Source organism: Ambystoma mexicanum, chromosome 5p, assembly GCF_040938575.1.
Source record: "Ambystoma mexicanum isolate Mex_15411 chromosome 5p, UKY_AmexF1_1, whole genome shotgun sequence".
Lineage (NCBI taxonomy): Eukaryota > Metazoa > Chordata > Amphibia > Caudata > Ambystomatidae > Ambystoma > Ambystoma mexicanum.
In genome coordinates, this window is record NC_090930.1 from 123,694,932 (window position 1) to 123,710,014 (window position 15,083).

The following is a 15,083-nucleotide window of genomic DNA, read 5'->3' on the forward strand; positions in this document are numbered from 1 at the left end:
CCTGCCAGAACAAACACATACTCCTGATCTCTCAACCACCACACCTACCGCTAAGAAGCAGCTATTACACGAATGCCACACCAGCTGCACACATATCCGGTGCTCACACGCACCTTTGGACTCCCTCTACTCTCTCTACTGATCTGAACTTTGGTTCCCAAGGGCGTTCAACCTACCAGCGCATTCAGACCATACCAATGGTATATAAGGCGCTATATAAATGCAAAATAACATAACATAAAATAACATAACATAACTTACTAGCGTCCCAGATCCTCAGGCCTGAGCTGTGCTGGAGCTGTGCTGGACCAGTCATACTTGTCTCCATTGACAAGTATGACTGGTCCGATATCACAGCGAGTAGAGCGCTTGCTTCAGCCTGCTGAAGCAGGTTCGAATCCCGGCAGGGCCAAACTCAGCCTTTCACCCTTCCGAGGTCGATAAATGAGCACCACACACCGTGGGTAATGATAATAAGCAGCGCTCAGATGCCTGAGGGTTCGTAGCGCTATATAAATGCTAAATTATTATTATTATTATTATTATTTTGAGGTGGGACCAGACGAACCAATGAGGGCACAGGGGGGATAGGGTGGACTGGTACCGGTAACAATGCAGTCGAAGTGCAAGTGCCCACAGAATGCCCAGAAAAGGTTACCACTCCCCAAGGAAGCCCTGTTATACCATGTATCATTCATTCGGAGACAATCACACTTTAATGCAAAGGGAGAGTATGTTCGTCCTGATTTCCAGAAGATATCACCATAGGGAGGTGACTATAAGTATTGCCCGCTACCGCCGGTGTTAAGCTGGTAGCCTGGCCCTCCTCCTTAAACTCTGCTTGGCTTCCACTAGCACTGGAGACCCACCCCTTGTGTTAAACCAATTTACAACAATTATGACCAAACACCCTTCTATATGAACTTGTGCGTAGAGGCCAAAATATATTTTGGCAAACTTTCCTTAACTCTACAATCTCAAAATTAGTGATGAGAAAAGGCTATTTCACTGGAGGCTGAGGTATGAAAACAATGACTCCCTGATAAGTCGATTCCTGCCGCGTGCTGCCTTCATCGAATGCCTCTTTCTAGGCCAATCAAAAGTCATCATTGGTATAAAAAAAAAATGGTTTGTTGGGCATCGTTGTTCAGAACTGAGTATCAACTCCGTTGGGTGATATTGGATGTATATATGTTCTATGTAAAGCGCTTTGGCGCAAGCGCTATATAAATATGACATCATTATCATTAATTAGATCTTACTAGGGCCAGTGACATTGAGAACGTGCAAGTGCATGGGAGAGGGGGAGGGAAACAGTGCATGGGAGAGGGGGAGGGAAACAGTTCATGGAAGGGGGAGAGTGGAAAATGCGGAGCTGAGGAGAACAGATAAATAATAACAAATACAAACATAGTGGAGGCAATAAACTGTGGTAGTGCAGCCAGAAATGTCTCAGGGGTTATTTAGGTCGGCCATAAAGCTCAGCCACCCCTTTCCCATCAGAATTCCCACCAACAGACCCCAAATGACAGCTTCCCTTTCAATTACATTTTATTTTTTATTTTACATCTATTTGTATCTATGAGGGTGATGGGATTCAATAAAACAAAAGAAGCACTCCCTGAAATCACACACATTTCTAAAACGTTAAAGCCTTCCCAAGTGGGGTCCCACTTGGCGAAAGTGGAATTCCAATAATTGGGTGTTCCGTCAGGGGTGCAGTGGGTAGTTTTGGTTTGCCGCCTGTGCTCGTTGAGCTACGGTGGCCTCGAGGGGACGAGTAGGTCTTCCAGCATCTGTTTGTCGCCTTGTGAAGTCCTCAGTGACCGGCGCGGTGACTCAGAGCAAGCTGCCCTGAAGCGCTGATGCTGACCAGTCGCTCATGCACAGCAACTTTGTATCTGAAAGGACAACTGGCAATGTTGCGGGTAGGTGACATCACTCCCATTTCACAAGAGGCGAGTGGGAGAGAGAAGCCAGGCCCTTTCAAATTCCACTCCTTCTCTGTGCGAAAGTTCATGGATTGCAGAGGGCTTAAGTTATTGCTTGTAGGGTGGACATATTCGCTACAAAAATCCTTGCTTTTCTGCCTACAGTACTTTGCACTATACTGTTGCCATTTATCCATTTCAAAATTCCTGGACTGCAAGTACAACGCATCTAAGTGATGAGGGCAAACGAAACGTGACTGACATATCAGGCACGCTCCTATACATCGAACCAGGGGCCTTACATCTTTGGCTCCCCAGATGTGTCGGACTACATTTCCCTTGATCCCTTGCCCTTGACTATGCAGGCTAGAGAAGATTTATTTATTTATTTATTTATTTGGTATTTATAATGCGCCTATACAGAAAGTGGTGTTTCAAGTTGCAACAAGACAAAAGAGAGGTTGGGGAGGGAAGGGATGGAGAATAAACAAAAACCTTCCCACTAGGCCTTCGTTCAAGTGCAAGTGCAGTAACAAGAAGTGCAGGGGAGTGGGGCAGTGGGGGGAAGTGCTGGTCAGAGCGGAATACGCTAATGCTATGGAGGGAAAGGAAGTGCGGGTCGGAGTGGAGAGTGCACAAGTGCTGGAGTGTGGTGGGGGAGGAGGAAGCGGAGGTAGAGGGCCACTGGGCTAGGCGGATGCTCAGGGGAGACCAGGTGGACAAGTGCCAGGGGAACACAGAGAGTGCAGGGGAATGAAGGTCCACATGCTAAGTACGTGGACGGGGCTGGATGGGCTCAATGGGGGTGCATGCCCAGCCAGACTAGTGCAGAGGAGGGAGCCCGGTAGGGCAAGCGCAGGTTAGGGGGGTTCAGGGGTGACCGAAGTGTTGCGCTAGACTGGGAGAGGAGGGCCTGGTGCCATGTAAGAATCACAACGCACCAGTCAGCCAGTCAATACAGCAGATGGGAGTTGTAGTCCTAAACATCCGGAGAGACTAAAGTTAGTGACCCCTGAAATCTAGGCCATGGCCTTGGCTGCTGGTGGATGTTTACACAGATCTTCCAACCCTGCCTGTCTGTGCATAATACTGTATGCATTGCAGTACCCTGCCTGTGCATAATACTGTATGCATTGTAGTACCCTGCCTGTGCATAATACTGCATGCATTGCAGTACCCTGCTTGTCCACAACACTGCATGCATTGCAGTTCCCTGTCTGCATAATACGGCATGCATTGCAGTACCCTGCCTGTGCATAATGCTGCATGCATTGCAGTACCCTGCCTGTGCATAATGCTGTATGCATTGCAGTACCCTGCCTGTACATAATACTGCATGCATTGCAGTACCCTGCTTGTACATAATGCTGCATGCATTGCAGTACCCTGCCTGTGCATGATACTGTATGCATTGTAGTACCCTGCCTGTGCATAATACTGCATGCATTGCAGTACCCTGCTTGTCCATAACACTGCATGCATTGCAGTACCCTGCCTGTGCATAACGCTGCATGCATTGCAGTACCCTGCCTGTGCATAATGCTGCATGCATTGCAGTACCCTGCCTGTGCATAATACTGCTTGCATTGCAGTACCCTGCCTGTGCATAATACCGCTTGCATTGCAGTACTGCCGAGAAGCATGGTCTCTCTCTGGGAGACAGCTATTATCTCCGTGAAAAATAATGAACTGCAACCCACTACTCACTGTGCAATATATAACCTTTTAAGTATTTAGTTGCAGCAGGGACTCTGCTGTACTACTAAAGACGTGACATGCGCATCATTATCACTAGAAAGGTGAAACGCCGGCATCAACAGGGTCACGCTTAATGCAAGAAAAACAAGCAGTGGCAAAGACAATAGGCCCGGCTTTGTTAATGCAGAGGGTCAGATTTTTCTCTTAGCCCCCAACAGCGGAAGAATAGCGTTCCCTCCACAACTGCAAAGCCTGAGCCATTGGTCCGGCAATGCTTATTATTGTAGATGAGTCCTCGAAGGGAATACTCAATGCTCCCACCTCTTTTGGTGCACCCGACCTCCAGCCTCTCTGTTTTCTCTGGAGCCTTATCTGTGTTTGAACTATCATGCATGCCACAGTCTGCTCTCCTGTTCCTACCACTGCCCCCCAGTTTGGATCAGGCAATGCTGCTTTCCTCTTGTAAATCCCACAGTGGATTACATTTGGGGTGAGTGGAATTGAGGTTGAAAGTGTTGTGATAAGAAACAGTGCAATGAAGTGATATGAACTATAACCTCACCCCGTCACCCTCTCCCCCTCGTCAGCAGTTTTGTAAGATCTGGATGTACTGTTTGCCCAAGATCACAAGGCTTCAAGGTAATACATTCCTCCAGCTTCATTTCTAACTGCCGTGCTGACTGACTACTTTCTTACTCCTGGCTGGAATGCAAGAGTTTAGGATATGCTCTTTGCCAGTGATCCGCAAGCTCCCCTGCATTGGCTGTCTTTATCCTTGTATTGTTTTATATTATTTATTTATGCCCATTTCACTGCAGGAACATTTGCTGCAGGCACATTTGTCCACAAATTTGTAACACATTTCTTCGCAAATATATATGGGGGGAGGTAGTTTTCGGTATTTATGGTGGGATGGATTGTGGCAGTTTATTACGCGGTCAGACTCAATTCAGGGAGTGACTTTCCCCCCAATGGATGTGGCGCACAACAAATCACTATGATGTTATTTGGTTCACTTTGGTAAGGTCTCCAACCTGTCTCACCACTTTGGTAAAGCCGTCCCACACACAACCCCAACAAATACCCGGTGCCACAATGGACTAGGAACCAGGCCGGAGTATTGAAAATATATTTATTAATTAATTTAATGAAATCAAACCGATTACATCCACCACCAAGTGGCACCACAAGAACAAAATGACTTTATAGTGCCTACACAGAGATATGCAGTCCCAATCAATTGTTTCCTTTTAAATCCCCCACCAATACAGAAATGAACAGTTCAATCCATGCAGTGATCTCTGATTAAAAACTCAATGTGACCTTTCCTCCCAGCAACCCTCACCCTCCAATCATCAATTATGCTTGACTCCTTAGATTGGAAGGCAGTGGTAGGGAGTGGGAACACAATGGGAACATAGGCCTTTGAGTATTAAGCACCGAAACAACATGGGAGACAGAAAAGCAATGGCAAAATGTGTTTTGCTACACCTAACAAGAATACATAGAGCTTTGGGGTTTCTGTCAGAACAGAATGGCAAAATCGTTTTTTGGGTCGGAATCACAGATGCAATATGAGAAAGAAAATGCAAGTGGGAACATTCATTTTGCCACATCTACAAAGAACAGGTGGGGCTTATGGGGTTTTGGTCAGAGCACAATGGATATAAAGGGGCAATTTTGTTTTGCACCTGGCATATGCAAAGGCACTACCAGGCTTCACACTTCTGATTGAAAATGAATGGGATCAATGGGGAATCTCGTTTTGCACCATGCGCACGCACGTGAAAGCAGGGCTATGGGATTAACTCTTTGGGCAAATCTTTATGTCTATACCGGCTCACAGCACACTGGGAAGAGTTTGTTAGTTTCAAATGCCAACAAACACCACCCGTGATTTCTATAGGGGAATTCATTGATATACTTTGGTTAAATATGCTAGGGATCTACACAGATAAACAAGATATGTTCAATGGGGAAATAATTAAAACAATGCTTGAAAAATATAGGGCCTACACAATCTATGGCTTTGGGGTAGTTCTAATTACAGGAGAGGCCTGGAACTGGGCATCAGGGAGCATCAGGGCACCACTGGGACAGCAAGGTCATTAGTCAATGGGCTCCTATCTTTCCTCCAAGGGGTCACAGTGAGCTTCTATGTCTCCTGGATCCTGTCTCCACTGCAAGATTTAGGCCTCTCTGCTGCGATGTTTTTCGCCAGATTTTAGCAGCCTCTCGGAATTATTGGAAGAAGTCCCAGCTCTAATGGAAACTAATCTACTTATGGGACAAATTGTCATGCGCCACCCTTGGACGCTTTGGCATCAATGGAAATACTTGTAGTCCGGTTCCTGTTCACTGTTAGGAACGGTCTAGACTCCTTCCAACATGGCCACCGCCTCGATATAGGGTGGGCGGAGCTTCCTGATCCTTGCGTTGTATCCGTCACTCTATGACAGACGCTTGCAGGATCTCGGTTTGCTTCTATTCTGAGTTCCAGCGCTCCTTGTCAGCCTTCAGTCCTACCCTTCCCCGCTCCGGTCCCTTCCCGTAGCCTGTTTTTCTGGTGTTCCATCTCTGCTGTCCGATTTCACTTTCCTCGTGTGCTTGCCACCAATGCCTCGGTTCTCCCCAGGCTATTTACGGCTTCCAGGATACTTTCGTTTTCTGAACCTTTCCTTCTTGGGACTTCCTGATCTAGTCTGCGTTTCCGTTTCTTTACCGGAACGTATTATGATTATCCTGCACTCGTGGTTAAGGTTTCTTTCTGTCAGAGTTTCGTTGCATCTCTGTGACTCTCACTCTTGTTTTCTTGTTTCTACAGCGTCCTCGCTGCTCTCTTCTGATACTGCAAAGCTTGCCTTTCCTCATCTTTTTCTCAGCTGTCTCTATAATCACTCTGCCCTTTCAAGACTCTCTCACTTTCCGTACATTTGTGTAGTCCCTGTCTTTATCTGTCCTTGCCTTTTTTCTCTTTCTCCATAGCGCTCATTCCTGTGCTTAACCGCTAACTACCTGTCTGCAGTGGGGGTTGCAAGATACTCTGGTCTTCTGAGTCTCTGGGTCTTCTGTGAAGAACTCTCTGCTCCTTACCTTTGCCAGACCAGTCACTCTTGCCGGACCAGTCTCTCTCGTCACCCAGAGACTCTGTTCGGTCCTCTTCTACTTACCCTCCAGCCGGACCAGTATTTCTTATCACTCAGAGACTCTGAATAGTTCTCTGCCCCTCACCTTCCAGCAGGACCAGACTCTCCGATCAAGACCAGAGGAGGAGGACATTGAATGCTTACTATCCAGGCTTTTTTTTATGCCTAGGAGGCTTTTTCCCTGCAACTTTTAGGGGCTTGCTCCTCGGAGTTCCCCTGGGTTTCGGTAACTCTTCAGGCCACGTGGCCTCCGAGGGAGCTCACCCTTACCTTCATCAAAAGAAGGAAAAGATGGTCAAAGAAACTCGGAAACCTCGTAAGAAGAAGGAGATTGACGCCCAGGACAGCTCTGTGGAAGACACAGGTGAGGAGGAAGCACGGGAGGGATCTCCAGGGCGGGACACAAATGACATCACAATCTTGTCATGATTCTCACGAAAGGGATTGGTTGATTATCACTACCCACCTCCCACCAGTGTGCTGATAAGACAAGGTGATGGCAGAGTGATTTGGGAGAGCTGTGAGAGGAGAAAGCTTCACCATCCTACTTTGACAGATGGTCTTGGTATGCTTTAGGATACAGAAATCTCACAACATGGCAATTACCCTAAATTTGCACATCTTTACATGTATGAATATATTTTTAAGAACTACATTTTAAGGCAAATCAAATGAGGCTAGTCTGCAGTCTGCATATCCTTCCTGTGCAGAGATACCATTTTTCTTCATTTACTCAGGAGCCATATTAGTCAAAAATATGTCACTCTATAATCTTCATACTAATTATTATCGGCATGCTCTTGCCAACTTTCGCATCTCTTGGAATCACGGTAAGGCGGTAATCACATTTTCATTAATAACTTTAGTTGTGTGTATCCCACCAAGATCGTTTTAGCACGGTTAGAAGGGAGTGCCTGTCACCTTTAATAAAAGTCTGGAATGAACGTTGTGGCATGTACGCTGCCTATGTTATGCGATAAATGGTATTTCTCCCATTTTAATCAAACTGTAGTTTCATAAGTCTCCTCCACTCCTGCCCCCACCTTTTTTTTAAGTTTCAATTCTCTTCAGAGATGTGACTTGGCAGAGCAGCTCATGTTTAGGTTAGCTCACCCCTTCAAGGCATGTGAGGGCCTGATAGCCCCTAATGGACACTTTATGGGACTTGTGACCTCAAGGTCACTCCTGCTTAACAAACCTGACTTTATCTGGTCTTCACCAGTGTTCTATCTAAGCCATGTAATTCTTGCTTGCATTTTTAAGGAATGGTTCTGATTTATGATGACAAGCAGGCCTGTCTTCAGGACAGCAGAGGGGAGGGCCTCTAGGTTAGTTTCATATTGGGAGAAATAACCAGCAGCACATGCCCTTTAAACTCACCCACAATTTCAATGATAAATGACATCTTATAAGGCACAGAAAGGCACACAGTTTCAGCATATATGTGTCGCTTCTAAATTGTCAATGAGAACATCATAGTCACATTCTGAAAGTCTGGTGAGCAGTTCGCTTAGCGGATTGTCAATTTGGAGGAGGGGAAAATGAAACTGACATTCTTTTATTTAATTTACATGCAATGCTCCATTTCATTTTAGCTGCTTGGAGCCCAATCTGGTATTCCATTGAAAATGCTGTTTCTTATGTGTGACTGCAGCTCTCCATGGATTTGTCAAAACATCCTTGCCACATGTCTTTCTTTTGCTTACTAAAATGCATTGGGCACATTTTAGCACTTTTTAGATTCTGGCCCACTTTCTTTCCTTAGATTTTTGGGGCCCATTTTAGTTCCATAGGCATCAGGTCTGGCATCATTTCTGTGCTGTCCTTATATTTCGGAGTGCATCCTCAAATGACTCTGGCCTCTGTATTTCTGCCACCCGGGGGTTATATTTCACCCACAGGATGTGGGGGAGTTGTGGGGTGTCTCCTGCCACCTATCACTTGCAAGGAAATGTTACAAAAAATGAAAACAAATCTGCCTCAAGCAAATTGTCACAAACAATCAATTTAGAACCATTTTATTTACAGGCAGGCAAACGGTGCCACGAGTGGCTGATGAAATGCTGTTCAGGCACAGAAAATGCATTATATCTCAAACATTTGGAATCAAAACTATTTTGAAAAACAATGTTATTACAATAAAAGCTGGAAATAAAACCTTTTCTAACCTCCAATCTATAACAACACATTACACTATACTACTTGATTGAGTGAGTTAGTGCCATTGCTTGCATAGTGCACACTCTGGGTCAAACCTCTTGGCGTTTGTTGTTCACTGATAGGGTGCATAACCACTTAGGCTGCGAAAAGAAAGGTTTTTAGTGAAGGGTAAGCTTGAAGGAGTCGCCGGATGCATTTTGTTTCACAGTGGACCCAAAATGCTAAAGTGTTTTCATCCCCTGGAGATACAGTTAAATCTAATCACCACAAGAGGATATGGACCACTCGATCTAATTGATCACAAAGGGGTGCAAATTTGAATTTTGTCAGACATATGAAAAGGGGCTGTGTGCAGGGGTGCCACCGAGAGATGGCTAAGCATGTCACGCCCCCGCTGATAAAACTGCTGCTCCCTCCACCAGCCCGCCTGCCTTTTAGGTGTTTGTTTTGGTGTGCCACCCCAAGATTTCCCGTGACTTCATCAGGCCACCCCTATGAAAAATGTCTTGGGGTCGCCCCTGGCTGAGTGAAGAAGGCATATGTAAACTAGGCAGAGGGTTTGAAAGATTGTACAACCTTTCATAGGAAGTTAGTGCATGGAAGCGTGAGCAGCTGAGATGGGTTGTTTTTAGATAGTTGCATGTTTTGGCCATATATTGGGAAAGGTGGATGTTCAAGTTGAGGCCGGGAGTCCAGAATAGGGTCAATTGGCAGAGTCAATTTGAAATTGATGCGGGCCCCTACCACAATATGTTTAAAGACCTGCAGGATGAATGCTGCAATCCTTTTGAGGTTTGTAAGCTTATACATGCAAAACATGGCCCAATTTTTTAGTTTTAATTATTTGTATCAGCAGCAACATGCCAGGGCCCACACACAAGCCATGATTACAGGCTGAATGAATAGTGAATAGACTGCAGAGAGTAAGTAAGGAGAAGGAAAGGAGAAATATTGCAGAGGGTTTTGGGTGGGCCAAAGAAGCACATTTCTGTTTAGTCTTGGTTGCGTTGTAGCCAATTGTCAGCCATCAAGTTTTTTGGGGGGCTATCGAATGAATTATCCAAAATGATGGATTGGTTTGAAAAGTATTGCCTGCATGACTGATAGCGGTCATCAAAAATATTAATGACAGAGAAGGGGGCCTGGGTAAAAGTTGAATAATTAGATTAGGGAGAGAGGCGATCCATGTGGAATTCTACAAATTATTTTAAAAGGCCTCATCACAATAAGCCTAATAGGATGTAGGGGGATCTTTCCGAAGGAAAGACATTTAGAAAAATTCCAAGAATTAGAAAGATTTGGATCGCAAACAACCCTAGTAGAGAAAGGAAAGACAGCAGTCCATTGCCTCAATCACTAAACATATTGGTCCAAACAGTGAGGAGGTTCGATAGCTGATGTGGTAGGAAGGTAACCAGCTGGGAAAGTTTTTGGATAAGAATGCGGATGGTGATGTGTTCAAAAGAGGCTGGACAGATCCCTTTTTTAAAAGGTGTATTGAGGAAATTGTGCAGATAAGGAGTGATAATAGGAGCATATCCTCTAATCACAGAAGAGGGGATAGGATTGGCAGTGGAAGCAGCCAATATTCTGGACTGAAAGGGAAGCACCACCTCTTCTATGGGGAGAGGTCTGAAGGAGAACGGTGCACCCAGTGGGTCAGCAGATCTATCATGCTGAACACATAGCGAGTCTCTGGCACTGACGCCATCTCTACTCTCCGGACCCATCCACATGCCTGACCACATGGGCTGCTTCTCTACCAGAGCCTCTCCAGCCTGCTAATCCTTTTTTGCCCAATGCACACAGGCATCTTAATGACACTTCATGACCTCCAACACTCTGGACTTCGGTCCTCCGAGGAGTACCCACTAACACTGCATTGAAACTACAATAATGGTAGAATTGGCGCTATACAAATGACAAGTACAAAACAATACAATACAATTCTGGACAAGTCCTCCTGGTTAATAGTAGCCGAGAAGGCTGCCCTTATGGTAAGGACTTTGTCAATAAAGATGAGATGGTACAACAAAGAGCCTGTGATTGCAGGGAGGCAGAGTTTACAGAAATTAAAGGGAGGAATATGTCTAGTTGAGTCTTCAAAAGGAGTTTTGCGGTGGCATTTTGGGCACTGATTTTATCTGTGAAAAAACTTATTTGGATGGGAGAAAGGAGGAGAAGCTTTTGGGATATACAATGAAACTATTCAGATCAATAAGTCTTCTGCACACTATGTATTTCTCCCTTTCGATTTTACAGCTCTGGTTATGGATTTTAGTTTGTTTCCAAATTATATTAACTTTGAATGAATTACAGCGCGCAATACAGGTGGACAGTAGATACACTAGCTAGAAATGAAAAAGGCTACATTTACTAATGGCAGAGTATGCTTTACCGCATAGGACCATTCTGTAAAGCCCCCAACTCAGATAGAATAAATAAGAAACCTTCCGGTTAATCCAAGGAAAAGCAAATTGATACTTGAAAAATGTGTGCAATCCAGTGCAGCAATGTCATTGGGGAAGCGGGTGATGGTGCAGAACCATAACTATGCATCATGTACCTGAGCCTGGATGGTGGGCAGGGAGATGTGCTGACGGACATGCCTCATGAGCGCCTTCCACACTTGCTCCAACACTATCGGGAAATGCCATGCCGCATCCCAACAGTGTGCTGAAATGCATCCATGGCACAGAGGTGGTGGCCAGACAACAGCTTTGTGTGGGTGGGGTGGCAGTTGTGATGGCGCTCTGAAGATCAGCCTGGATCTGGGTCAGCAGATCTGCAATGGTGTGCCGGTCCAAGCGATACAGTGTGACAAATTGTCAATCAGTGTCCATAGGGATGGACGGTTTGGGCGGCCTCTGGAACACTCTTCTCTGCCTTTGTGGTGACTCTATCCTTCCCTGCTGTGGCCGTCCATGCTGCTGGAGCTCAATGAACAGTAGCAGGTTGTGGATACTGTAGTTCATGTCTGGCTGCTTGGAAGTGTGTTTAGGGAGGGTGTGGGCATTAAATACCATTTTGGTGCCAATTATTGTCACCTGTGGAATAATTTTCATCCCCTGGATGCTTTTACCTCTGGTTTTTAGGTGGCCAGTGTTTTTGTTCGAATTACCACCAATTGTTGGTGGTATTTTGGGCGATATTTCCACTTGTAAGGCGGCTTAATTATCATTTTTGTTTCTGGCGGTACCGGAGAACTAATTCTGACAGTTTTTGGTGCTAATACCTCCGTACTAATTCTGCCAGACCTAATTCCACCAGAGGTATTGGCGCCCATTTTCTGGCATGTTTAATTTGGTGGAGTGGTAAAGGTGGCAGTAGTTACGTTACCGCTACTTTTTTAATTTAGCTCCAAACTTATACTGAGGCCCTATATGAGGAAAGGTGGAAACAGAGTTATACATACAAAAGAGCAAATCACTGGCGTATAGTGCTACCTTATGTTGTGAGTGGTCTAGTTCCTTTCCCTGTGTGGTTGTGTTATAATGGACCTATTAGGCCTAACAGCTCCATAGACAGAGCAAATAACAAAGGGGACAGAGGACATCTTTATTGGCTCTCTCATGAAAGGGGTATCAGATGTGATAAAGGCCCATTCAATTTTATGCAGTTAGAAGAGTGAGCATAGTTAGCAAATGCATAAGAGATAGAATTGCTTCCAACGCTATAGCTCTGCACCACCCTACGTAAAAATGGCCAGCTAATGCGATCAAATTCCTTCTTGGCATATACAGATAAAAGGGCTAGGACCTTATTCCATTGATTCGCAAAATTTTATTTTGACCCGTTGTACATTAATGTATGTTTGGCGATCCGGAATACGTCGGGTCAGTGTGAATGAGGCCTGGGAGACGTGCTGTCAGACGATTCGCTAATATATTTGAGAATATTTATTTATTTTGACATTTATAAAGCGCACAAAACCCACGGGCATCATAATATGTGGGTCTATATGAGTCGCATTTTGTGGACTCTTTCCTCGGCTTTGCTTTCAATGCCTACGTTGATTCTCCCATTGATGATTCTCCCATTGAGGGCATAGTCGCCCCAGTAGTTAAACAGCTATTAAAAAGAGTAACTAAATGGGGTGCATGGAGAACTGCATTTCTTTATACAAATCACCAGAAGGCCCATCAGGGCTTGGTGCTTTATTAATGGGGAGACTTTTTATCACCTGAGAAACGTCTTGCAGGCAAAGGGGGCTCCTACGGTATATTATTCCTGAGAAGATAGCGCTGGAAGATTGAAGTCTTGAATGAACGACTCTTGTAATGTATCATCTAGATGATGGTCAGCAGAGAATAGATTGGAGTAATTTATTTTTTTATTTTTTTTAATTCAACTGTTTTCACAGTTTTTACAAATGGTGTGAACATGAAAAGACTGTTTTTATCTTCTCTTTTGCGCTTCACCGCCTGGTCAAGTGGAGATTTATTTTTTTTCCAGGTTGCTCTCAGATTGCGTCTTCTTTCTTCAGGTTTATGTTCTGAAAGAACTGACCGACTGCAGATACTGATTTTACATTTGCCCCTGACATCAAGATGTTCCACCAGTATTCTTCCTCCCCGCACCTGCTGTTTTTGGATAAATGGCCCATGTGTGTCATTCTTTTTGCGGCCAGTTCCGGGCATGACAGCAAAAGGTGCCTCAGGGTTTCTACTGTTTCAGGTTTGTTGCAGAATCTGCAGAGGTTGTTAGGAGCAGAACCCCTGATGAATAGGATTTCTTTCGTATGTAAAAGATTCAGCCTAGCCCTTAGGAATGTATTTCTGATTTGCTTACTAGGCCCTTGTAGTAAATAGCTCATGGGTTCGTTTTGTTTTTGGTGGTTCACTGGTAGGTCTGCAGTCAGTTTGTATTTAGCGGCCTCTTCCAGCGTTTTAATCCAGTCCATTTGTTTGAATTTTTTTGTTGTTTTGGTGGGGTTACTTTCCAATTCTTCCCATGAGCTTCCGGTTTCATCGAGGGTTTCCGTGTTTCTTTGCTCCCAAGAGGCTAGAGTGTTATTCTCTCCTTTTTTGAGTTCTTCATTTATTACCTTGAAGATCTTCTCAGAGGATAGCCTGATTTTCCGGCTCAGCATTAAGGTGTTTAGCTTGACTCTTCCTTTTAAAGAGATGACATTGATTTCTCTGCGAATAGAAGCCATCGGGGTAGAATTTGGAAGTATTAGAATTTTCCTCCAAAATAAGCCTTCCAGCTTCAGCCAGATTCGCTCAGGAATCATGGGCATCGCCTCTGCACCATAAGTGATGGCAGGTACTGCTTTCGCTGTGTAGAAGTTCAGCACTGGTTTTAATGAGAATTTTCCATATTTTTTGTCCATGAGTCGAGCTTGTGTCATCATAATTTTAGTCTTGGCGATCAAGGATTCCTGCATGGGAGTTTCAAAGCGGTTTGCATTAATCGTGACTCCCAGGTATCGGAATGATTTTACTTTCTCCAATCTCTCTCCCGCCAGAGACCATTTTGATTTTTCTTTTTGTGTTATGGTTTTTTCAAGAGTCATTATTTTTGTTTTTGATGAATTTAGAGTCAGGTCGTTAGCCTCAAGATATTCTGAAAGCGAGGTAAGTTTTCGTTGTAGCCCTATGGCGGTTTGGTCCAATAATAAAATATCGTCGGTGTAGAGTAGTCTGCCAACCTTTTCATCTCCAATTTTGGGGGGGAATGTTCTAACAGTGAGGTCCCAGTTTTGGTAGTCGCCAATGAACGCATTGTACAATGCGGGGGCCAGTGGGCACCCTTGTTTTACGCCTCTGTAAGTGTTGATCTCCTCTGAAAGTTGGCCGTTTCCATTGAGTCTGACCCTCATAGATGTTCCGGAGTACAGCTCGATGATTGGGTTCAGGATTGGTGTCGGACAGTTCCGTGTCCTCAGTTTTGTCCAAAGTCGCTCTCTATTGACCGTGTCAAATGCATGAGAGAGGTCTATAAAAGCCAGGTATATCTTTGGTCGTCCCTCTAACACCTTGGCTTTCAGTACACTCAGTAGCATTATGTTGGCCAGTGTTCTGATATTTTTTACAAATCCTGTCTGAAAGTCATTGTGTAATTCAGAGGTGGCTACCCAGATCTTGAATTTATCCAGAAGAAAAGCTCCGAACAGTTTCCCAATGGTGTCCAGTAAGGCGATTGG